Raw genomic sequence first — 24,830 nt, forward strand, 5'->3', positions numbered from 1 at the left:
TAAAAATAGTACAATAACACCATCTGGTAGAGCAAATTCTCTGCATAAAACACTACTTTTTCAACATGGTCACACCAATTGCTGTGCATTTTCACCAGCAACAACCAAGATCCTGCTTGCTGTGCTCACAGAAATCTGCATGGCTGTCCAGAACGTGGCTTCTCTTTCATGCCTCTGCTGAAAGGCACCACCACTGCCTCACTGTACTCACAGCCACTGTTTGTTCTCCATAAATGCTCAGCAAGTGTCAGTGAATGTCGGTGGCTGCCATTTTTATTTTTTTGTATGGAGCAACTCAGTGATACACCTTTGCTTCATATGTTCTTCCACATCAAGCACCATCTTGTCAGACTGCCCTCTGCTGCCATCTGTCACACAGCTACAAAACATAATGGAATATCGGTGGGAAGATTCAGCCTCCACTGCCATACCACCAACCTCTGCCTCTGACATCATGGGGCAGCACAATAAACAGGAGAGAATGGAGCAGTCCTTTTGTATTCATTGTTCTGGAAAAGAAGGATACTTAATTATCAGTATTTTGTTTTATACAATCTTCCTCCAAGACTGCTTAGAACCAATAAGAGGCCATCTTCTGCCCATTTTGAAAGAGAAGTAGTTAAGCAAAAGCCAACAACAGAGAAAGCAGGATGCTTTGATAAAAAGAGTTAAATAGATGCTCCCAGAGGACCCTCCTAGAAGATGTGGATATTTTATTGCACCACTGTTATGTGGCAAAACTATTCTTTTTGCTTGTAAATTAAGTTAATGTGTTTGCATCAATACTTAGGGATTTGAATAATAAAACAGAATTCAATTTCCAGCACACTTCTTTACCTTGGGAGGATCAAGTGCCTTGTACCAGAACACATTCTGCAGATTGTTAGCTAGTTATGAGTGATTTCCCTGTTCACACAACTCTGTGCTTGAAGGAGAATGGGAAGGAAGGGAGCAGAGCAGGGTGGCAGCTGCATTGCTCCCAGGGTCCTAAAAGCTGAGCTCTTGTGTAAGCTCCCAGCACCACCAACTCACACGGTAAGGCTGAAAGACAAGCAAAATTAGGGCTGGTCAATTCAAAATAGCTCTGATCTGAATAGATTGTGCAGAGCTAAGGGGAATAATACCAGGTGGTGAGAAGCAGCATCAAAGGGCCTTAGCTATGAACCAGACAAGAAAGTGGGAACCAGTGTTGTTCCTCACCTTGCATGCTGCAGCCTCCTTTTGCTGATTCACTCTCCAGTTTGATCTCCCATGCGCTCTGCCAGTGGCAACTCCTTGCATTTGGGCATTGATCTCACCCTCCAAGTAGCTCCACAGAGAACTTCCCTGTGAATGACCCAAGTGATGCAAAGCAGGTCAAGAGACCGCTCCAGCCTTGCTGTGAACCAGCACAATGCGTCATTAATGTACAGCTCAGGAAGGTTCATCACCCCAAGCAGTGATTCTTAGTGTTCCTACAGTCCCTAGTTGCTTTCTTACCCCTTAAGTTGTTGCACCCAAAGCTAAAGAGGAAAAAGGCATTGTATCTATCTTCTCACTGCAGCGGCTCTGAAACAACTCACAGCCCTAAAGAGCAGAACAAGCAGCTTTTCTCCCACCTCTATGGTAAGAGACGGGAAACTTGTATAATTAGTTAATTTAGATCACATAATGAAATTTGTTTTATGTTCTGACATTAAAGGATGTAAGAGTCATTTAAAACCTGGAAGGCAAATTCACTGTCAGTGCAAACAGCTGACTTCAGTGACATTCAGCTTGTTTATGCAAGCAGTGAATTTGGCCTGCTTGTACTTTCTGCTCAATGCTTCTGTCAAACAATGCAGAGCAAACAATATTTGGCTTCATCTCACTCTGGGCAGATCAACTCTTTGCACCCAGGACTTTTTTTTGCCCGCCAGTTTGAATTTTCCCCCGGTCCAGGCTTTGATGTACCTTTACAACAGCAGCAAAACACATTTCATGCCAAGGAGCAATTTGCAGGCACAGCACTAGACATTTCAGAGCATCGCTAGTTATTCATACAGTATTTTTTGGCAGCTTTTCGAAATACAATACCATTGAACTGTCGTCTCTCACAGTAACAAGTATTTTCATACATTTGTCTTTCCTGTGAATATTTTTTGCTTTTTACCACAACAGAGAGCTTTTACCAGCAACACACACATTTTAAATCCTATAGCTTGTTTTTAACGGTGCTAATTCTAAATCAATCGTAATGAAAGCTATCTCGACACACGTACAAAACATCTCTTGCAGGTAACAGAAGAGGGAGGCAATAAAAAAAAACTTCACATCATCCCCCACTGCATACTTCAGCTGACCTACCTTCCCTCAGGGAAAGAACGCAATGCCTGATAAATCATATGCATGCTGTGAAAGCCAAGGCTCATCTGTCTGTTCCTGCTTTAACTGTACAAAAATACAGAAAAGATGTCTCCTTAATTTGGATAATAATTTCGCATGAGAAAAGGTTTCCATAAGAAGACAAAGGCCATGTTCAGTTCATTCATTTGAAGCTTTTAAAACCAAACTAAGGAAGCTCTGTATTTTGTAATTTACGAGTAGCTTCACCATTAAGATACAGTAAATTCTGTAAAAGAAAAAAAGCATAACTTACACTCATATTTTAACAGCAGCATTACCAGCAAGAAAAAGCTGTTCATAGTAGATTTACTCAATGAGAAGGCTTTGTGTCACAGGCTGTATTTTGGAGTATGAGAGGATACCTATTCTCCATTGAGCTGCCTTTTAAAACCTACCTCTGTATTTCCTGCAGAGCTGTTCAAGGACAGTTTCACCACAGGATTTAAATTCTCTTGATGTTCAACTATTAGTAGCCAGTTCCTCAAGGCCAACAGCCATAGGACACCACTTTTAGCTTTCCAGTTTTCCTTAGTCTCTGCTTTCTTGTGTTTTAACATCAGACAGGCTCAGCCATTGCCTTCAGCTACATTTTCTGCACAGAAATCAGACCTTAAAATCTTCTGGAAGATGACTATCTCTTCAAACCAAAAACACCCCACCTCACTCCCCCTTCTCAAAAATTAATCTCATCGGACTTTTCAGCATCCTCATAGTTGAGCTTTTAGGAAAACAGTGATTCACATCCAGTGTTGGGGCTGGAAGCACCTCCAGAAGATCCAGCAGAAAATTCCAGCTCAACAGCATAGGTCTACAGGTCCCCTGTGTCCTGGGGGGCAGGATATCCCTGCTGGGCCAGAAAGGGACATCCTTCTCCCATCTGCTCCTGCCCCAGAACTTCTTTAGGAAACAGAGAAAAGGATAACCACTGCCAATTCACTACTCTGCTCCTGCCCCCTCATATACCATCCCCAGCTGCCAAGCAATTTGATATTCATTTGGCAGCAAGCATCTTGTTCTCTCAGAGAAAGTAAACTAATTGCCTTCATTATTACTGTTGTTTCTCGTATCCCATTTGTGCTTTGTGCCACTTGGCTCTTTTGATCATTCATCTTAAATACACGCAGGTTTCAATCCATTTAGATTTATCAGTCTTGTGCTCTGCAGATTATTCCTCTTTCCATAAAGCAGGTTTTCTGACAGAAGGATAGTATTCAGATGTGCAAGGAGTCAGCGTCTCTCCCTTTGCCCCTTTATTTACTTTCTGCCTCCCCTCACAGATCTGCTAATAAAAAATACAGATGCAAAAAATGTAAACATATTTTATGAGATAATAACAACTGCAGAAACACACAGAAGTTACATGTATTCACATAGCAATTCAGCGGCAAAGTCAGAGAAACTTCCCATCTCTTGCTCTGAAGCCCAGTCTTGAAAAAGCGCTATATTTCCAGCTTTACGTCAGTTTCATTTATGACTTTTTCCTCATTTCAGTTGCTTAAAATACTTTCAATAGTGAAAGGGGAAAAAAAAAAAAAAAAAAAAGAAAAAAAAAAAAAAAATAAAACTGTGATGAGCTTTCTTTCCTTTATTTTTCCTGGTTTAGTTTTAAATTAAAAAGAACCCGACATGATCCCTAAATCCTATATTTCAAAATTCAGGTTTGATTAAAAAAAAAGGAGAAAGAGAGAGAAAGAGAGAGAAAGAGAGAGGGGATCAAATGGACAGCAGAACTTGTGGAAGTTTTTTGATTTAGAATGATAGGCAATTTTTATTAAAAATTGAAGGAAAATCTCCATGATTATTTCTAACAGTTATTTGCTTAAGATAGGTAAATATCAAATACAGTTGACTCCGATTTGATATACAGAACAATAACTACAGAAAAATAATCAAAACCTAAAGATTAAGTTTTCAGGATCTTCTAATATTGAAAAAGAGCACTTTTGGCTAACTATTTGATAGATGAAAGAGATATATATACCCAACATGATCAGAGTAGATAGTGTCGTGACTAGGTAGCATTCAAGCTGTCATTTAACAGACTCGGATAGCAAAAAAAAATACAGCCAGCAATGCAGCTGAATGCACAATTTATTTCCAGTCTCTTTTCTCATATTAAAGACTATTTCTCTGTCACAGCAGCAACATTCATTATATTTGGAGCAGTGAAACAGTAAAACATCATCATGCTGTAATTGGCCTGGGGGATGCTGGCATTAGGAAGTGTCAGTTCTTACACTCAGAGGAAGACTGGAGCTCATTTCTCCAGTGATCCCCGCCTCAAAACAGCTTTGCAGCCAAGATCTCCTACACCTTGTCACAGCTATTAAGTCTGTCATCAGGCTTAAATATCCCAAAAACACAAGTAAACTCAGAATGAAGTCAGCCATTCCTGCTGTATTCTAGCTGGCTTGTAATAAATTGTATTTTTTTTTAATGAGCAATTACAATTAAATCATTTTTGATGAAACATTTAACGAGTGACAACATAGGAACAAAACCAGCAGCATAATTCAATTTGTTTTCTCACTAAACATACATTGTTGATCAGTATTTTTCAGATCAAGGCCTTCTACCCTTGTGTCTTGTAAGAGAGAGAGGACATTTCTCTAACCTCATTAAGTTCATAACAAAGACCAGAAGGAATACTGTCTTCAGCTTTCAAAAGATGACATATGGTGTGTTCCACAGGATTGTCAGAACTAATCTCTGAAATCTTCACCTTAAATTGGCTGACAACTGTGCTAAGCTAAATTTATTTTTGTATTAACCCTTACGAATGCAAGCACTTTCTAGGCTGCTAGCAAATAGTAAAAGAAGTAACCTTTGCAATTCCACTTTCTTGCTCATCCCAAAGTCTCGTGGCAGCATATACATGGCAGTCCTCACAACATATAGTATATCATTTTAAAGAGAGGAATACGGGGTAAGAAATAAAGCAAATGATATGGCAAGATAAGATGATAAGTGCCAGAACAAATCTATGGAGATGATTTCCTAAGTCCTAGATCATAGCTGCAGATGGTCATACCCTTAAGGATCTATTTTCTAAACATTTGCCAGAACCACTCCAATATTGGCACCAGCCAGTTTGCAAACTTCTGAAAACAATCATTTTTATATTCATTGCATAGTTGTCCAGAAACATTAGCTAATTTTAACTAGTCTACTCTCCTCACCACATATAAACAGATAAAATACCACTCTGCACTTCACAGAATCCATGAGAGAAGCTGATTAAATACTAAGATAGTCCATTATTAGAGCCAGCAGTCATGTAGACAGGATATGACTTTAGAGAAAGTTTCTTTATGAACTGCAGAGTGATCAGGTAAAACTTCCCCTTATATCATTTCAGATGGACTCTCCCAGCTTTTGTTGGAGGTTCTTTTTCATGTTATGCTGAGTAGCACGTGAAACGATCCAGTGCTATCTAAAAAGATCAGTAAGATCAGCAAACACATGAAAAATCAGTTTCAACAACACATCCAGACTTATCTTTCTCAGCAACTAGACAATGTAGGCATTTTTTGGCTTGTAGCAGGGAAAAGGATAGCTTACATCTCTAGAAATCATTTCCCTTTGATCATTTCTTGATCAGACACAACAGACTCCCTCTGCTCCAACTAGAGAAGCTGCATTACCCTTCCCAGATTTCCTTCTCACTAGGGCACATTGCAACATATTGATATTACAAGGTGAGATATTTTTCCCCTAAAGCTTTTGACTAGAGAAAAATAAAAGCCCTTTTGGAAGCAAGGAATATGTGTTGTCCCCAAGCTGTTTTTGTCCCCTCATTGGTAAGCTGGAGTTTCCTGCATGCTGTTATTTCTAAACCTGGCTCCTCACAGCATCTTCCTAGCTGTATTTTCATAAACAGGTACATCTCATAGTTATATTTGATTTGCATGTTCACTGTGCTTAACTGCAGTGTCAAAAATCACAGCCCATCTGGGTATGGCTCTTTTCTTCATCTGACTACTGTTTATTTTGGCTAACAAGAATTCGCCTCTGCATTCCCCCCAAATTGTGAATCTACTTATTCAATCATAAAACATAAAGATCGTTTCAGAGATTATCTCAGATTCAGCTGAAAGCACAGACAAAAAGCATAGGCATTCATTTCACAAACAAAGAACCTTCATCTAGTGGTGTGCAGACAACACCAACCTACGCACAGGTTTTGGGAGACATCTCTCAAATTCTCAGTGAATAAAGAGTCTTCAGAGCCAGAGACACTCTCTGTCACGCACTGAAAATTAATCTTGCAAGCTCCTCTAGGCACAGAAGAAGGAACAAAGAAAACATTCAACTCCCTTTTACATCGCATACACACAATACACTACTGAAGGAGCAAAAATAACACCAGGATAAACCCCTCATCTAGCAGCTCATCACCTCCATTGGAGCTGCTAAAGGAAAGGCTTTATGTCAGCATCATATTGATTGCAGATGGAAATCATTTAACCATTTTCCCTCACACAGCTTCTTGCCATGATTCTGCAAGCATTTTTATGATATAAAAGTTACCTGCTCAACAACAGAAAAGAGGCTTTAGCTTCAACAGTCCTGAAAATTAGGCAGCTAAGTCCCTTGTGCCACAGCCTATATTCAAAACTGAAGGCACTGAAGGGAATTAGAAGTGTATATCTACCATTTAAAATGATTTTTGTTGATTTTATGGCTGGGAAGGAGGTAGTGTTCTACTTTGCAGACATATATTCATAATAGCATAGATATATCTAGGTTTCTTTTCAAATGCATTTCAGTTGTTCTGTAAAAATGAATGGTGACCCTGCGCAGTAGGGTAGCATAAGCTCAGTATCTGCAGATCTTCTTACAGAGCTCTGTGGAGGCATTCTCAAAAGAAATGTTGTCATTACAACTCAAATTCACACTGCCAGAATACATGAAGGATTAACACCTGAGGGTGCTGCACGGTTGCAAGATCAGACAAAGCAGTTAGCCTATAATTAATATATCACTACACTAACAACCATATGCATATGTGTATAGGCTGAACATAAGACACATGAATTGAACGTGTATATTTCACATAATACTAATTTACAAGCAATGCAAGGTAATATACAATATAAATAAATCTCTGCTATTGATCAGGACTTCCAGCTAAACATCATAGAAAGTCATAGGTCATGCCTGTGCTATGGCATGGATAAGCTCTAACACAGTTTGTCAGCCTGACAGCACAGTATCTGCAAGCATTTGGAAGTCAGCAGGTCCTAGGTTATCAAACACCTTTGAATCCAAACTTGTTTTACAGCAGTTGTATTGGCAAAAGTGTTTGGCTTTGAAACCAGTCAGCCTCTCTAGGGCAACAAACTTTCTGTTGCCTTTAGTCACATCTACTAAAGCAGGCAGAAATAGTCCTTTCTGGAGCAGGTTCACAGAAAGGTATGCCAGTTCATTTTCAAGTGAAATATAAACCTGCTTTCCCAAGCAATGCAATGAAACAGCAGAGGCAAGGGTAGTGTTTACTGCTGGCTTTTTGTAGGATGACAATTATAAGGTGAAGTTACAGAGTTGACCGTGGTCTTGATGCCTCTGAGCAATTTGGGTACAGTCTCCAAAAAGGGCAGATAGCAGTCAGATCCTTTTTAACAGCAGATGTAGGCCATAGCTTACACAGTCTTCCCTACTGGTTTCAGCACTCCAACTGGTTTTACAGTACAAATCTCCTGGCCATTTTCCAGTTGGCTCAGGCTCCTCAAATATGTTTAGTCCTACCTCTTCAGAAGTGGAAGCAGCAATCTAGATCAAAAGTAGTCTAATTTGAACCTATAACTGCTGAAAACAGAGACAGACTAGCACAACAAGACACTCTTACCATTCCCTCACCATTGATTGACTTTTCCCACACTTTTTTGTTTAAGGAATTATCTTTGTGACTACCATTCAGGAGCCCCCCACAATATACCATACACCCCCAACAAGGCCATCCCCACATCCCAGCCTTTCCATTTAAAATTTTTAACTAAATCCTACCATTTAAATAATTGTGACATTAACATGCCGCCCGCCACCATGTACCTTATTCTTCTGGTATCCTCACCACATCTGTTTCACTTACAGCATCTCTGACACGAGACCCAATTATTGCTTTGTGTTTCCACTTCAACATGATTGAGCTCTACTCATAAGCATTTAAGATAATAATTGCATACTTGTATAAATTGCGAGAGACAATTCAGGCACAAATACTTTTCTTCAGTTCATGTAAAAATCTCATTTTATTTTGGCTATTATTTGGAAAAGAAGATACAGCATTGAGGACAATAAGAATTACCAAAAGAATTGAGGTCTCTGTCTAAAAATGTCAGGACCCAGCTCAAGTTGTTATGCCTACACCCACTCCTGCCTGAACCAACTCTCATTAATGGCTGAAAATAATCAAATGAAGCTCATGAAGTAACCTAACATTTACAAGACATCAGCATTACTGAATCTAAACCAGAACCTACATAATTTGGCTTCAAATATCACAATAGCAATCAATTCCCTAATATTTATCTGGGGAAAAATACATTAGGAGGTCCAGTTTTGCCATATGTGCCGGCTTATAAAAATGGGATGCAAGCTTTCCAGAGGGGTTATGATGGAATGTATTACTGCATTATAGTTTCAAACCCATTTCTAGTTGTATCACAACTGATTACTTGAGCTCTTCAACAGAAATACCATGAAGAGTTCTGCTGCTTCATTTGCTGTTGTTACTTCCTCAAAGCAAAGGAATTGACAAACTGTGGGTATTTTGATTTATGTAAATGTGAAACTTCGCAAAATGATGATGAGACAATTAAGGTGATGCAGATTGTTAAATTAACCTGCCTCAGCAGCCCATGAGAAAGGAAATCTAGGCCATCAAAATCAGCTTTAATTGTTTCAAGTGGATGAAAAACAGCAATTCAGAATTGATCATATAGCTCACAGTTAATGTGTGGCACACCTGGAATGAAGTTCTGAAGATCTCAAAGCTTTTTTTTCATAGCAATTGTTTAGAAAGATGGGGTTTATACCACATGTTAGCATCTTAGAAACGCCAGATAAAAACCCGCATCTCTTAATGTATTATTGCACTGAACACTCCACTATTTTCAGAGAACAGAATATTTTTTTAATCTACAGCATCTCAGGAAACTAAACCATGAAAAATTGCATGAGAAAGCGTAACTGTGCCCCCTGGTGTGCATTAGTAACAGCATCATCTAACAGGTCTCGCACGCTTTTCTGCTGGCTTACTTTTCAGTTTTTGAAACTTTTCATGGAATTTGCTAACTCCGGGAATAATTCCATACTGAGTAGCAGAAATCTGACAGATATGAGGCAGCAGAGGGAGATTCACCGTAGGCCAGCTCTCCCAGCCCCGCTGCTCACGAGCGCTGTTTACCCATGACACCCTCCAACGTTGCTCACAGGCACAGGAAATTTAAAAGTTGAATTCAAGTTGAAGGGAAGAAGAAAGTACAGCCTGCCTACAGCACATGACTCATTCAATGTCTCTACCCCCAGGCCAGTAATGTTGGGGAATACTGCCACAGGCAGTGTTTAGTGCATTCTTTAATATGCTTAGCATACATTTTTATATATATTTTTTTTAAGTTTCTTTTTCCTGTTTCTTAAATAGAGTATTAGAAACTGAGATTTTATATTTTTTTAAATTAAAAACAATTAAGAAAAGTCTCCAAAACTCCATAGGCATTTTAAGTAGCAAGGAGTAGTTGTGGTGACAGCCTGTGGGCTTTTATAACACAGGGCAATAAGGTAAAGCTGGGAGTCATGACACTGGCTGCAGCATATCTGCTCTGTCCACAGGCAAATATTCCCCAGAATGGAGATAGCCGTGATCTTCAAACAAATTTGCTCCCATTTCAGAGCCACACAACTAGAAACTACTTCGATGAAGTCACTAGTGAATGCCATGGATTATCCCTGTTTTTAAACAAGGATCCCTGCTTTTAAACAGCTCATTTTTGAAGGACCACAGGGAAGAGCAGAGCGCATGAAGGCATGGTTGGGTACTACAGCAGACTTCTCTTTTCTCTTAGTAAACAAGATAGTTTTCCTGCTTTCACAAAAATAATGGGGAGGAAGGATTTCTAGTGTAGAAAATATGACAATGGCATGAAAATCTCTCATCTAATACCAAATAGAAAAAAATAAGGAAGGTTTTAGTGTGCAAAGCAGGAAATATATTTTTTTCCTCCACTCCCCACCACACCATAGATTTATATTCTTGGTGTGAAGCCATGTGTGTTGCTTCAGGAGCTTTATTTGAGATGTGCAGACCCACAGAAACACGAGTTAAATCATGCCAGATAGGTTGGTTTCAGGGCTTACCCCAGGCTGCTTTCAAGCTCCTCCGGTTTCACTTTCCCCCTTTCATGGCCAGCAACCTTTACAGAACAGAGAAGAATCTAGAAGGAGAAAATCCCTGAAGCTTACAGAGGCAAAAAAAATCAACAAGATGGCAAGACTTAGATCTGCAGAAGAGCAGACAGAGCGTTATCGCCAGAAATGGAGGAGTCTGAGAGAGGTTTCAGCCATCCTAAATATCAGGAAAGATAGGCTTCTTTGCTGTCTAAAACCCTTTCACTCCAATTACAACAAACAAATGTCAGTTTAAGAATTTATACAGAGGAAAGGCACGGATAGCATCTTTCTAATCAGATCTTGAAATGATTGGATTGTTGGTTTTTTTTCCATGTTGATTCAAGAACTAACAGAGGCTTCTGCGTAAAACATCAGGCATTCACATGTATTATTTAAAAGACTTGAGAAATCTTACAAAACTGCTATGCTGGAATCCTGGTAAATTGGTATTGAACTATCCCAAGAGAAGCTTACAGTCCTTGTGCAAGGTGTGATGGAGCGAGTTTTAGCATATTGAAAACACTTTTAAAATCCCATTCTTGTGCTGTTTGCAGAAAAACAATACAAATAACCCCCTCCATTTATAATCTGTTAAGAGTTTTATTTAGCTAAGCATAATTTAAGTTGGAATAGCCTTCTTTCCACATAATTTGCTATTTCTCCCCATTCTCCCACCATCTCCAAAAGTCCATTTTTAAGTGAATCAAGAGCAATACTTTTCCCTTGAAATAGATTATATATGTAAAAAAAAGTCATCGTTACAATTCTGTGAAGTAAGACTGTGATCATCTCTCAGGGAAAAGTTCTTGTGAGAACTAAAATTGGGAAACCGTTCAGCTTTCAGGTGGCATCTTCACTCAAACGGCTGTACTTCAAAAAATGAAAGTTCCATATTCTCAGAAAATTCTGGTTTTTAGAAGACACATTCAAGGACACTCAATCCCCTGCTGCCACATTAACCCTCCTTTTTTCAAGGGACTTCAGCTCCCAATACATGCCACCCCCCTCATCTCAGCGTTCCTGTTTTCAGTCATTAATGATGGCAGTGTTAATTATGCTTTGAGAAGAGATGAATGATGCATCTGCATGGATTTTGAAACTGTATTTTAGCCAGAAAGTGATCCTTTCACCTGACACCTCGCTGGGTCTAGGCTGAAGAAAAATGATCTTTTGTATCAGACAAGGAAGGACAGCTGGCAGTTTTTCACCATATCCTGCGACTCCTCTTTTCCTTATGAGGGAAAGGATACACTTGTTATACCCCACAAGTCTTTGCTTTTTATTTACCCCTGGAGGCTGATCTTTTCAGTTTTACCTTCCCTAAAAGAGCTGTAAATTGAGATAAACTGCGTACCTGTTACACAAAACAAATCCTATTCTCACTTTCCTTTAAAGCTAAACCCTCTCTCTTAAAATGCAAACAGAGACACAGCCACCTGCTCTCTTTTCTCTGAGATGAAGAAAACAAATCAGCTCAAAAATACATAAGCTGATCAGACATTCCAGGACATTCATTGTATGAAAAGAGGGCAGGAAACGGTAGCAAAATGGCTGTCTGATTCTCTGGTATGCCTTAAATGCAGAACAGACTTGTCAGGTTGTCAGTGGCTGCAGGGCGAAGATGAGATCCTCTCCTTCAAAACAAGGAAAATGGATGTTTCAGAAGCAGCATATTTTAAGGGCAAAGCTATATGGTAATTTTAGCTAGGTATTTATTGTAGGTAAATCGACAATGCTGAAATGTTAAATTTGATGACTCAACCATATTCACAGAATCATTAATTTTGGAAAAGACCACTAAAATTGAGTCCAACCATGAAACCATCAGCATCATACCACTAAAACTATGTCATTAATGCTATGTCTACATATTTGTTGAGCACCTCTGGGAATGGTGATACTACCAGCAGCTCCCTGGGTTGTCTATTCCAGTGGTCACCAATATTTCTGGAAGAAATTTCTCCTAATGTCCAACCTGAAGCCCTTCCCCAGCACAACTCAAGGCCATTACCTCTTGTCCTAGAATATCTGTATTCTAGCATGCAAGTTACACTGAAACATCTTCTAATCCAAAAATATTTTGTTGTCTCAGGGCACCTCCCCTTCTTTTTGGAGTCTATATTTAAAATCTAATTGGCAAAACAAAGACAGTTTTCCCCATGCTTCAGCTTGCACCATGCAGACTGCCAGCTCAAGAGGAACCAGAGAATGAGCACCACCACAGATGCACGCAGCTTAACAAAACTTCCAGGAAGTCTAACACATTGACAGGAAGAAATATGGAATAAATCTGTTTCAAAGAAGTTTCAGAGTGGTAAAAAGAAGAAGCGAATTCAACCTCATTACACTGTTCCACAGCAGTGGTTCCACATTTGCCCATGGTATGTGTGCCCACGGCAACCTATACACCTACAAGAAACGTGTTTATTCATCTCCACTCACTTCAGAATCTCTTTAGCACTTGCTGTATTCTTTTTTAACAACTGGATATTCTCCTTTCCCCGACTTCTTCTATGCTGATCTGAGGTGCAGCACAGACTATGCCTTTCTTCAGATAACATTTTAGACATATACTCACTTTAAATTATTTTTTTTTCCCTGTCAGCTGGTAAAAACTTCCTTTGAAGTCTCTCTGTAGGTCTAAAGTCATCAGACCTAGAGATCATTACATTGCATGTTCTAAAGTACCCTTAAACAATCAGAGGTTTCTCACATCTTCTCTTCCTCTGTAGGTCACGCCAGATACATTCTTACAACCATCCATAGACAGTTCTGTGCTTCTCTCAAAATATAACTGCCATGGAAAAGCAAGCTTCAAATTGGATTAAAAAAAAAAAAAATAGGATGTCTGCAAACTGACTTTTCTCTTTTGATGAGAAGGCAAATACTTTTTACTAAGTTGTCTCCAGGCTTTCTCGAGTGAAACTACATCGAGGAGCCAGCTGTAGCTTCTGGGAGCAGCCCTGGCTGGTTTTCCCACAGGCCCAGCACGGCACCACAGCAGGGCTGCTCACCCGGGCCGGCAGCACACTGCTTTCAAGAGGCAAAGCAAAATGGCTGCAATCAGTGTTTGATTCATGTCTGAAACAGCATTGCTAAAGAAAAAGGAGGGGAACACTGGTAGAAAGAAAGGTCAAGGCACACTGGGGAAGCAAAGACTAAAGACAGGTTTGTTGTCCCCTTTTCTTAATGCCCTGTTAATGAGGGTGGAATAGGTAACGCTAATGTTTGAAGCTTAAATAAAATCGAGTAACACTAGGTGAAATAGCAGGTGTGAAGGTTTTGCTTATACTTTCTCCGTGATAAAACACATTCAAAGTCAAAAGCTTCTTGTAAGACAACTTCATTAACACTCAAAAGATGTAAAAAACATGCATTTTTTCTAGCAACTACAAAGGTAGTAACCCTCAGCTCCTGAGCATCACGTTATGCTACTTGATAACAACTCCCTCTGGAAAACACATTAAACAATATTAGCATAGAGTTTCCCACTTCAGAGAATAGAATCTGCTCATGGTGACTGGAGCAAGCAAGCAAGAAAAATGATGTCTCAGAAGGTGACCTCTGAACAGTTTTACAGAGAGGCAATAATATTCTATTCTCCCAAAATAGAACATTACAAGAATTGCAGTAACAGGCTAAAGACGATTAGTTCAATTGTCCTATAGCAAGGAGAACATATTTTGTTTAAGAAACTAAGAATTAAGAAATATGATTACATTAAGCAGAATTCAGTCCTGTATGACCTTTCCCATTGACAATGCAGCATGAGTAATCTGTAGAAACACTAGTCTTGTCATACCAAGCACTGCAAAGCAACATTAATGCTGTAGACCTTCAAGGCTCCCTAATGATAAATGGTAACATTGCAGTGGCACTAGTTAGCATGCAGAGTGCCAAAATCCCTCAAGAGATAAAATATTCCCACAAATACGTATCACTCATTACAGCTTTGCAAAGTAAACACAACAGATTTCTTACAAACAAGCTGAGCAATTGAAGGCAGTCTTCAATTTTATTCAGTAATTGAGTTGATTATTTTTTTTAGAACAGTAAGAGTACAAATTTGTAGAGATTTTAGCCAACTAAAAACTGCTTTTATAGTTTATAGAGATGCTAACATTGTAAGCCATAAGAATTTACACTTAAAAGTTGAAGCTCAAAAGCAGGCAAACTATTATTTTTATATTTGATTTTTTTTGCCATCTTTTCCCAAATTTAAATATTCACACTTCCCTGATTCCCCCCAATCAAAAATTAAACAAACTTCCTTTTGATTTTCACATTTCTAAAAGAGAACCCTGCGCCTGAGCAGTCTCCTGCAACAATCCCAGTCCAGGCACCTCTGCCCAGGCTAAACGACAGAACAAGCACAGACAACTGGGTACCCTTTCCTATCCACCCCCCAGTGACTGCCTAACAGACACAGCCTTATTTGGCAGCCTTCGATGTCATCTAGCATCCTTCTAGCACCGATGGTCCACTGTTAGTCCTTGTGGGTTGTTTACTTCCTCCCAACATTCCTTCTGCCCCAAAGATTCCTGTGGAATTCAAGGATAATCAAAAAGTCTCTGCAAACACAGACAAAGAACATCTTGATGCTTTGTCACATTTTAGGCACTCCATTGTTGTTTCTTTTGCCTTGTTAAAGCAGACCAGCCTTACATCATGTCTCCCCATCTACAATACTACATCACAATTATCATCCGCAATATCTAAAGACCACTGTGGCACTACAGTCATGCAATAACAAGTAAAACACACTTCAGAAATACCAGAGCATAAGTTACCGTGGGAGTTTTGCACACTCCCTCATTGCTTTCCATGTGCTCAGGCACGGACCACATTCAGAGTAAAGGGTGATATCAGCTTAAAGCACAAGGCAGATTATACTGTAATAATCACAGAATCACATAATTATCAAGGTTGGAAAAGACCTAGAAGATCATCTAGTCCAACCATTACCAATACTTCCCGGCTAAATCATATTCCTCAACACAACATCCAAACGTTTCTTGAACACAATACTTTCCTTAAAGGAGCCTTTTCTTTAAGGCAGCCTTAAAGGAAAATATAAGTCAAGCTGGTCCACAAACAAAAGGCAAGCATTTAGTCAACAATAGTAGCTTCTGGGAGAACTAAATTCACCACCTTGCAAAGAAGGGAAAATCCTGGAGTAGCACTAAGTTACAACACTTAGAATTTCCATGACAGCAACCCTACTACAAAAAAATAGAACAAGCATTCAATGCTATCCGAGTGTCTTACCTAAGTAGCTTTTGTCTAAGAGTAGCAGTGACTCCTTGGTCACAGGTGACAGGGAGGTGAAAAATGTGGGCAATTAAAGTATGCTAAACAGAACTGGTATTAGAGCTGAATAAAAAGGAAAAAAAGGCATATTTTCATATGTCTGTTCTCCTGAAGTGTCTGATATATCTGAAAGCATTTACTGCTTTTTCCCCCATAAACTAGCATTCAGAGAGTCACAAAGACATTAGAGGTTATTGTTACATTGGGTACCAAAGAAATTATGTCCAGTGTTACAAAATGAAATTATTTAAACTGGAAAATCTAGGACATAGCTTCACTCGAAGTGTTAACCTAGATAACCATCAGACCAGCTTAGCTCTACCAGGCTTATGCAATGACCCTGACAGACAGAGTCTACACCTGTTCAGCACATACATATTTTAGCTTGAGAGCCATTTCCCTACAAATGCATCTTAAGTGTCTCAGATCCCTGTATGACACGCACGTTATGTTAGAATTTGAGAAAATTTTCCATATACAAGGAATTTAACATAACACTGTAGGGAAAGGTTAACACTTCCCTCAACCTCAGTCCTTCCTGGGAATTAATATATATGTGACAATTGATACACATTCCCAGAAAGACAATCCAAGTACCAGTGTTAACATAGCAATTATTCTTTAGAGTAAACATTCTGCAGCTGCTAATTGAGTCAGACAGCATTTATGAAGGAAAAAAAAAAAAAAAAGCCACAACCTTTTTCTCTCAGAAACACAGCTTAAGAATTCTATCTGCTTACTCAGAAATTTGACACTATTGGAAAAATAAAGCGACTTACGAAGCAAGAACTATTCATAGTGAGGAAGTATGTGTCATTAACCAGTTTTTTTTGTTGTTGTTGTTTCTTACTCTGTTCTTCACATGCTGCAAATAGAACAATTCTGCCATCTAGAGTAAAATCGGGGACCAAGAAGGAAAGATTTAGTGAACACACACTATCTGCCTGACTAACTTTGAAGTGGAAGAGAGACCTTTCATAGCAGATAATTAAATGCCAATATTATGGTTGCATTTTATTTTTATTTTTTTAAAATAATCCTATGAAATTTTAGTAGGCTGCTCACTATTCAAATCAGCAGGACTGCCAGGGATATGATAAATACAATTGAGACTATTAACGTTTTTATTGGTCCTTTCCTTACAAGGGCCTCCAAACATTTCCAAAACATCAGAGTAGTTAATCATTTCCTCACACAAACAGGACAGAATTTCTTTCACAAGGTTTTAAACTATGAAATGGTTTATTTGTGCAGACTGAGTAACTGTAACCCCACTGAGCATGAACGTGATTACAGATCATAAACACATTGTATTTCCAGATCTTTCTATTTTATAGGCAAAAAAAATGCTTCCAATGGGTACATAGAAAAACTGCCCATTAGCTGGGAGGGGAAGGTTGAGAACATGGCAAGGCAAAGCAACTCCTTACAGAGAGATAACAAACTGTTGTTTAATTTATATAGAATGTAGGATTTTAGCATCTTATTAATATGAATTAGTGCATCTTAGTCTAGTTCTGCAGCTCACAAGGGTGAAGAACTAATCTATCCTTGGATATGAATCTGTGGTTTTTAAAGATTTAGATAAATATAAAGCAATAAATCACCCTATTCTGAGGGTGGAAAGGACATACACTGAGCTCTTCCACGAACAGTTAAGTCAAAGCACCAAATAGCACATCATATTTTGTCCTTTTCTGACTGAAGTACATTTATCATCATGGCAGATGAAGATTTACTTCCAACTAAGTAGACTAAATATATGATTTTCTTTCCTCTAAGTTCTCAGACAGAGAACACCCATAGAAGCATATGTAGGGTTAATTCCCCCATCTCACCAAGAACTGGCTGAAAAGGCCAGGAGTGTTTTCAGGATAAAGCACCTGTTCTTTTCACAGTTCTTTTCCTTCAACATCTGCTTTTCCTTGAGACTAGACAGTGAGATAGCTGGACCTTGACATGACCCACCACAGCCATCCTGATATGGTTGCTTTTACAACAGGAAAGCACCAGAGATGAGTTGCTGCTAGAAAAATAGCCTATGTTTACTAGAAATAATGTTGCACTGGATACACATAATACATATCATCTGAGGATCTTAGTGCTTGGCAAACATTAATTAAGCTCTGCACTGCTGTTATGATTCACAGAATGCCATTATCACACCCAAGGGACAGGGGAAAGAAAGGTATTAAAGCAAAACACAGGGAAGCAAGCCCTTGAAAGAACATGACTCTGGTTCCATCTCAGATCAGCATACACACGTTCCAGGATAAAGCATGTAAAAAAATAAGGATATCTCAAAACAAAGCATTTGACTTTCACATGGCTTATGAAGTATGGGTAATCTAAAAAGTAGAGCATTTTCTTCTGGTCTTTTTCTTTTTCCTAGCCACTTGTGGGATTATATTACCATTTCCTAGTCCTATTGATATTTGGTTAGTTTGATCACTTCTTGCCCCAAGAACATTCACTTGCCTACTCAAATCTACTGTTCCTGACCTACTTCCAATTATTTGTCCTTCAACTATCACAACTCCTCCAAACACTCTATTCCTCATGTTGTTTCACTTGATATTTCTCCCAATAGTGAATGAACAACCTTTGCCACAGTGGTACAGCCATACATGCTTCCTTCAGAGCAGGCTGCTTTCTATTTTCAGGAGCAGGGAGAAAGCAGGCAAAATAGGTCTCAGGAACAGGAAGTAACAATTGACATTCACTTCCTTCCAGTACTACCTTTCTTATCACCAACACAGAGAACAGGAACTTGAAGGACACTTCCTCAAAGTTTCGCTAACTGGCTTGTTTTGTGAGGGATCTTAATGTTATTGGTCACTGTATCCACAGGAAATCAGTAAGACTTTCTCCCTGTAGAACAAATTAGAGATCCGCATGCAGTTGCAGGGCTAAGACCTCACTGGAGAAGACTCCAATGAGACAGCCCACCCAGCACAAGTGCTGTAATGGGTCGATACACTCACAAGCACATTTCAGCAATTGCTAGTTTTGGTCACAAATTATTTCAGCATTTAGACTGCTACATACAAAATCAACTCCATCACAGCCAGACCCAGTAGAGTGGATGGGGTGTGGAAGCTGGAGGCAGCCTTGGCTGTAGTGAATATGTGATGGAAAGCTAAGAATCCAGACAGAAGAAAACAATGCAAACACCAGGTTCCTGGACTTCAGGAAAACAGACTTTGGCCTATTCACATAAGAAAAATCAAATGGAAAAATCACATGTAGCATTGTCTTGAAAAAGAAAAGGGATTCAGGATAACTTTGATTTTTCAAGGATCACATCCTCCAAACTCAAGAATGGTCCAACCAAGTGTGCCAAAAGTCAAGCAGATGTAGGAGAATATCTATGCCAATGAACAGGGAACTCCTAACAAATTTCAACTAATTAAAGGCAGCTCTGCACGAGTTGGCAGCAGGGACAGGTGACCAAGACAAAACAGACACTGTCCAAGCAGTGATGGGGTTAGGTATGCCAAAGATCACCTGGGATTGGAACTGGAGAAGGACATGCAAAGCAACAAAAGACTTCTACAGTGATGTGACTGAAAACTTGGAGGAGCATGGGCTTACTACTGAATTGAGTATACAGTATACAGCAACCACTAGCACTAATAAGGTCAAGGTACTCAACTCCCTTCTATGCTTACTTCCAAGACCTACCTTTCAGGAATCCCACATCCCCAAAACCACTGGGAACTTGTGGAACAAGGATAATCCTTTCCTCAGTGGAGAAGGGATGCACATATAAGTGCTGAGAAGCCTAGGCAACAGTATTACAAAGTCATTATCTTTGAAAGGCCGTGGAGACTGAGGAAGGTTACTGATGACTAGAAGACAACAAGTCACTCATTTTGTAGTAGGGCAAAGAGGAAGACCCAAGGATTTTGCCTCCAACCCTGGCAAGGTGATGGAAAAAAATAATCCTGAAAGCCATTTCCAAATACATCATGTGATTAACCAGAATGAATTCACAGAGTAGGAATCATGCCTGCACAGCTTGAGAGCTTACCACAGTTAAGTATTGTGGGTGAAAGGAGAGCAGTGGGTACAGTTTATTTTTACATACTTTTGACAGCCTCTCATAACCTTATGATATAAATATTGACAATTTACAGACTAGCTAAATTGACAGTAAAGTGGTTTGAGCCAGGCTCAACTAGTGATCAGCAGCACAAAGCCCAGCAGGAGGCCAATCATAGGTGGTGTGCCCTTGGAGTTGATAACTAGGGCAAGAGCTGATTAAACTCATTAACAACCTGGATGATGGTACAGAGCACACCATCAGCAAATTTGCAGATGATATGTGAATGAGGAGGACAAGGAGCTGATACACCAGAGGGAATGCTGCTGTTCAGAGGAACATAAGCAGGCTGGATAAATTACCTAACAAACTCCACAAAGTTCAGCAAGGGGGAATGCCAGGTTGCATCTAGGGAAGAAAAACTGCACACATTAGTACAAGCTGGGGATCAGAGAGTGTTTTGTGCATCTCCATAGATAGAGACACACAAAAATCGAACTGAACACATCAGTAAGAACCTGTTGTAGGTGACCTTGCTTTGAGCACAGGATTAGGCAATCTGAATCTCTTCCAATCTTAACACTTTCTGTGATTCATGTTCTTGTGACTGACTAAACATTTTAAAGGGAGACTATTACCTCAGCATGTTCCAAAGTCAACATATGGAAATGTTTGACATTTTCAGAAAACATATGGTAAATGTAACCCACAAGCGGGTTAACTGATCCAACATCTTGCCTAAGTAAGATCGCCGAGTACTCCTGGAAGGCTATGCAGGCTTATTGGGCATGTTGCATACCAAGGAAGTCAAGCTGCAAGAATCTTTTATAGAAAAGGAAACAAACTCCTAGACAGGGAACCTGCTTTAACAGTACAGTACACACATCTTCAGCTCACTAACAGCAATGACAGTATAAGCCTGCACATCCCCTTTTCTGTAAATTAATGGAGTACAGAAGTTTTAAAATAACTGGAAACACTGACGTGAAATAAATATAGAGCACTGTTGAAAGCCTCTGAGATGGTTCCATGACACTTACACTTAATATTCTCAGAGAGTGTCTTTTCCTTCCCACATCATCTGTCACTTTCTTAAGCTCCCTGCTTAAGATGAAGGAAGGTCAAGTCTGCTTTTTATTTTATACTCTCCTTTTACTTTTCATTCTACCTTCCACTTTTTTCTCTCTAGTGTGTCCTGAAAGACAGAATGGAGTTTCATGTGGCTTTGAAAATCAAACCTTCTCTTTGCAGTAGAAAATGCTTAGCTTTCAGAAGAGTTTCACCCCTTCATCTGGTGAATTACTAATGGCTGAATCTCAGAATAGCACTTTCAATTAACAGAAGCTTAACATTCATTCAATCCCCTGCTGGAAGCAATTCACTATTACCTTTATTTTATAGAACAATTGAAGTGTTTAATTAAAGTCACAAAGCAAATGATTGACAGGAAGGACTAGATTAAGCATAATAATTTCTTCTGGTGTGAAACTATATACTTACATTCATTAAAACAAAAATCCAAAGGCACTGTGCCTTTGTTGATAGTTACCTTTGAAGGACCAGAAGACAACAGAAATCTTTCACTTCAAAGTGTCAGACAAAACAATAGCATTTCTCCACTTGAAAGATTTGTTGCCTTACTCTGGTGTTAGTGGGAATTTACATTAAACTTCAGCCACATATATAGGCTATTCTGAGAATAATTCATCTCCGTAGAAACTTCAACAGATACAAAGAGCACAATAAGACTATTTGATAAATTCTCAGCTACAAAACTTTTTCAATATAGCCATTACCATTTTAACTAGCAATGAACATGAGCCTGTGTGTGGCAATCAAAAATCCTCACCAGCAGAGGTTCCCAACTTTCAACTCCTGTGACAGCACTGTTACTATAGGACAATATTGCCTGTGTTGTCCCATCTTTCATCTACCTTAACAGATGGAAGTCAGAAAGCACCAAATCTGGGCTATATAGTGGGTGTGGTGGGACAGTCCAGCCAAGACTATCAATCTGTTTCACTGTCTTCAGACTGGTATGGGGCTGGGCATTATTGTGTTGCAAGATAAAGGTCTTCTCAGACCTGGCTATGGAAGTTTGAGCCTTCATGTTAATCAGGTCAAAGTGGGTGATTTGTCTGGGTTCCAGGAAATCCAGAAGGATCACCCCTTTCCTATCCCAAAAGACAGTGCACATCACTTTACCCACTGAGGGCTGTGTCTTGAACTTTTTCTTTGATGGGAAATTCACATGTCGACACTCCACAGACTGCTGTTTCGACTATGGCTCAGAGCAGTGACAACACAACTAGATACCAGTAACAACACGATCTGGAAAGTTGTCACCATCAGCTTCACAACGGTTCCATAGGCCCTGACAAACTTGCATGTGGTGTTGTTTCTACTCCTGCGTGAGCATTCATGGGACTCACCTGGTGAAAACTTTGAGATATTGCAATGTTGTCACCATTGATCCCAGTACACTGAAGCCAATATTCAACTCCCTGGTCACAAACTGTCAGTTCATGCAGATGAGCTGGTAGAGATGCACTTCAGTTTGTGGCGTGACAGCTGTGCACAGCCATCTAGAATGTGACGTGCTTCACAATGCTATTGCCTCTGATGCTGTGGACTGAAGTCATACAATAGGAGGTGTGACTTCCAGAGCAGTCCTGGTACATTTCATACTCGTATGTATGTAGATATAAAATTACATGCACAATTTTAGCCGAAGTAGAGTTCAAAGCAGGCAACATGAATTTCTATTTTTTTCCCCTTGACTTATTACTGTGAGATCTGCTGCACTAGATAATAGCTAATTCATTAGACTGAACTCAGCTGAGCTGCTGTGGGTTGGGCCCTATTAAGTGAGGGCCTCAAAACAGACAAATCATAAGCAGTAACAGTCTAGGCAGAGTGATCAAATAGGGACATGGAGTGAGCTGGGAAAGCTCATCTGGGGCTGGCTGCTGCTGAAAGCAAAGAACCAAGTCCTACAGTTCATTAAAAGCAGCTTTGAAAAATCTACGGTCTTGTAGAGTATTTCCAGAGTAGTCATTACCACATAAAATGAAAACAACTGTATAAAGGTTCATGAAGCAGACCTGTTGACAGTTGTGAGCAAGATATTACTGCTATGTTTTACCACTGCAAAACAGAAATAAAGGAGAACACCACACCACCTTATTTTCACTAAGGGCAATGGGCAAGTGATTTGCAATAGCACAGAACACGTGTAACACTAAGTCTTACTACTGCAAAGACATGCAGTCTCCTTCACAGCACTATATTCTATGTGTTTCCAGAATTCAATTTTACGGTGCCGTGGAGAGAACGTGTAAATAAAAATCTTACTGAATTTTTAAGGTCACACCGTCAGCATTAGTCAGCAAGAATTTGCTTGTTTCAGCTATATCATACTTAGAGATAGGGACAGAATTGCAATAGAAATTAGCGATTACCTAATTGGAAGACAGTTTTTAAGGAAACACCCAAGGTAAACTGCATGAGCAATAACACTAAGCTGGCAAGTTGATAAAACATAATTTAAACACCTCAAGTTTGCAGAATACTATTTTTAAATTATTTTTTTTGTTGTCAAGTCTTCCTGGTGTCCATACCATTAAGCTACAATAATTTAAGGAGGCATCAGATTTTGGATTCAAAATACAATAGTGTTCCCCTGAAAACTAATACTAAAACATACTAACGTTTGCATTTCAGACTTTCCTATTCATCCATCTCCCCAGAATTCTTCCTCGTTCCAACTACAGTCTGCAGTAGATTACTGATCAAAGCAGGTGTCCTTTGCTGCTACGAACATTACAACTTCAATGACAATGGGGGACCACTAAGAACTCAGTGATCACCTCAAAGCAATTAATCACCCTGCACAAGTTGAGTGCAGCTACTAACAGTGCAGCTAATGGGAGCTTTAAACTATTGCAGCTGCTGCAAGAAATACACACACCATGCAAAGACTGGATGGCAACATAAGAAGCCCCATGCACTGAACTGCTTCCCAGACTCAAACAAACCAATGTGAAATCATACCACAAAGGTTAAAGGGCTCATTAACTTAAGAAATCAAGCTTGTAAATGCTGTGTCTAGCATCTGTCATTGGGAACAGTTACTTTTAAGAAGTTACATTAGTAGAATTTTTAGTGGGTTTTTTTTTTTTGTTTGTTTGGTTTTTTTTATAGTGTAATTAGGCTTTCCTTCACTTAATTTACTTGTAGGATTTCTGGCTTTATTTTAGACTCTGAGAAGCCTCTTACTAATAAATGACTGACTCATTCCTTCCTCCATTGCTAGGTCACCTAAGAGCTGTAATAAATGAAATTCTCTCATGTGCTCATTACTTGCTTGAAAAAGCACATGCTGTTCGGGCACATTTCCCTAACATCTTCAGTAGGCAAATTATGGATGTGATATATGGTGAAAGCAACACTAAAACAGTGATTCACCAGTGCAAGACACTTATGGAAAAGAAAAAAAAAAGAGCTGCTAGTATTTCAGAGGAGTCCTTTAAATGAAGGAACTATTTGTTGAATTTTCAAGTATTTCTGTTCAAATGGATGTTTGACTTCTCCCAGACGGGGAATACAGTAAGAAATAAAAGGCCTTTTCACAAACAGCTAAGAAATTGAGCTGCTTGCCTCATTTATATAATTCTTTGTAAAGAAGCCATCCTCAGATGTGCATACTAATTTTCCCTTG

The 24,830-nt window shown here is 39.3% G+C and overlaps 1 long non-coding RNA gene across 2 annotated transcripts; it reads right to left on the bottom strand.

The window, feature by feature from the left end:
- Positions 1–270: 270 nt before the first annotated feature.
- Positions 271–24,595, bottom strand: LOC107313860. 2 transcript variants are annotated; one of them, XR_004306910.1, is made up of 3 exons: positions 22,543–24,595; positions 1,201–1,326; positions 271–509 (listed from the first exon to the last, which is right to left on the bottom strand). It is a non-coding gene; the product is annotated as an uncharacterized LOC107313860 (long non-coding RNA). The 2 variants fall into 2 exon arrangements; XR_001555232.2 differs by lacking the exon at positions 271–509 and adding an exon at positions 537–1,041.
- Positions 24,596–24,830: the final 235 nt, after the last annotated feature.

The sequence above is a fragment of the Coturnix japonica genome, chromosome 4 (genome assembly GCF_001577835.2).
Source record: "Coturnix japonica isolate 7356 chromosome 4, Coturnix japonica 2.1, whole genome shotgun sequence".
Taxonomy (NCBI): domain Eukaryota; kingdom Metazoa; phylum Chordata; class Aves; order Galliformes; family Phasianidae; genus Coturnix; species Coturnix japonica.